Source organism: Eschscholzia californica, unplaced genomic scaffold (assembly GCF_041429995.1).
Source record: "Eschscholzia californica isolate CP2 unplaced genomic scaffold, dmEscCali1.0.p SCAF_2, whole genome shotgun sequence".
Lineage (NCBI taxonomy): Eukaryota > Viridiplantae > Streptophyta > Magnoliopsida > Ranunculales > Papaveraceae > Eschscholzia > Eschscholzia californica.
This window is the reverse complement of record NW_028238309.1, coordinates 18,412,998-18,414,921: the sequence shown is the minus strand read 5'-3', so window position 1 is coordinate 18,414,921 and position 1,924 is coordinate 18,412,998. Positions and strand designations below refer to the sequence as shown.

Here is a 1,924-nt window from a genome sequence, read left to right as displayed (position 1 = left end):
AGGGGATATCAAACGATGTAATGTTTTAATGCGTAATCGATCTTTATATGATAAAGTGTGTCAAAAATCGATTGAAGAGGGAAAAAAGGAGTTTTTTCGTCACTAAAAAGTTTCACTCCTTACAAAATCAAAACAAGTATTTTCAGGACCACTAGAAAGTGGATTCAGAATAATAGAGAGACGAGGTTGATATGAAAATCATGAAAGGATTGTGTGCAAATGGAATTCCTTCTAATGTTCTTAAAAATCCTCAATTTCTTGAGATATTACAACAATAAGTAAAAGACCTAAGGATTACAAGACTCCATCATATGAAAAAGCAAGAACTACTTTGTTTGATGAGTGTAGAAGAAATGTTGAAAGGGATATGACACCTGTCAAGGATACATGGTATCCCATGGAGCTTCAATTGTTTCAGATGGTTTGACTAATGTTAAACACCAACCATTGATTAACATCATTGCAATAAATAGTCTAGGCGCCATGTTCTTATATGCTCGAGATTTTGAGGGAAAAAAAACTGGTTTAGCGATTTCAGAGTTTTTACTTGAAGCTATTGAAACAGTGGGTTCATCTAACGTATTGCAAGTTGTTATCGATAATGCAGCAAATTGCAAGCTTGCTAGTAAAGAAGGTACACAAACATTTTTTTTAGTCTCCTTGTGTTGTTCACACTTTAAATCTTACTTTTAAAGATATTGCAAAAGCATTTACACGGTTTATAGATACTATAGAAGTGGGAAAAAATATTGTGAAATTCTTTCTTAACCACACACATGCTTTAGCTTTATTTAGGAATCATTCCAAATTAGAACTTCTTAAAGTGGCAAAGACTAGGTTTGATTCACATTATATTTTATTGAAGCAACTTGTTGATTCTAGAGAAGCTCTTCCAACTACTATTGTTGTTAGAACATGGAAAAATATGGTAAAAAGTAGAGATGAACACAATCGGAAAATGGGAGAATCAGTTACAAATACAATTATTAGTGAAGAATTTTGGGATGATGTGGACCGTATACTAAACATTACCAAACCAATATATTTCTTAATCAAGTTTTGTGATGGAGAAGGCCAAAATATGAGTGAAATTTATGAAAGAATGGACAATATGCTTGGTGAAATAAAATATATTATGTGTGAAGGAAAACATGCCGATAAGTATATTGAAATTGAAAGTATTGTGCTTAAGAGGTGGGAAAAAATGAATGTTCCATTGTATTTTACTGGATTTGCATTAACACCAAGTTATTATGCGTCTCTCTATCTTGCTACACTTGCCCTAGGTGGTACAACAAGAAAATCTCTAAATCAAGACAGAGAGGTAATGATGGGGGTTTTAGAAACATTTGATAGAATATCAGAAGATGTTAATGAATCAAAAGAATTGCGTGAGGAATTTGCGAGATTTCACTTAAGAAAAGGTATATATGCCATTACGTCTGTCCAAACTAATGCTGTAAGAATGAATGCAATTGATTGGTGGTGCACATATGATTCAGAAACTCCAAAATTGGCCGAAGTAGCTAAAAAGGTAAAATTTTATTATTTTTATTATTTTTCTACTATTGTTTTTCATAGTTTTAAAATGCTTATATTTTATTTTAAGGTATTGACTTAACCAATTACTATCTCATTATACATAGTGTGAAGAGGAATTGGATCACATATTCATTTATACATAGTGTGAAGAGAAATATGTTGAATTGTACGAGAGCTGATAAATTGGTTTACATTCATTTCGATATTCGTCTTTAATCACGTTTCACTAAGGGTTATAAGGAAGGCCCTTACAAAAAGTGGGACATCGATCCTGAACACGCACACACCTAGATGACTCGATTATCAGACTAGAGGATATGCGTTGGAGTTCCTTAGAAGATGATCAAGTTCATGATGATAATGAAGAAGATAATACACCTTT

At 32.4% G+C, this 1,924-nt stretch overlaps 1 pseudogene; it reads left to right on the top strand.

Moving 5' to 3' along the window:
* Positions 1–387: 387 nt before the first annotated feature.
* On the top strand, positions 388–1,685 carry LOC147556649 (uncharacterized; annotated as a pseudogene).
* Positions 1,686–1,924: the final 239 nt, after the last annotated feature.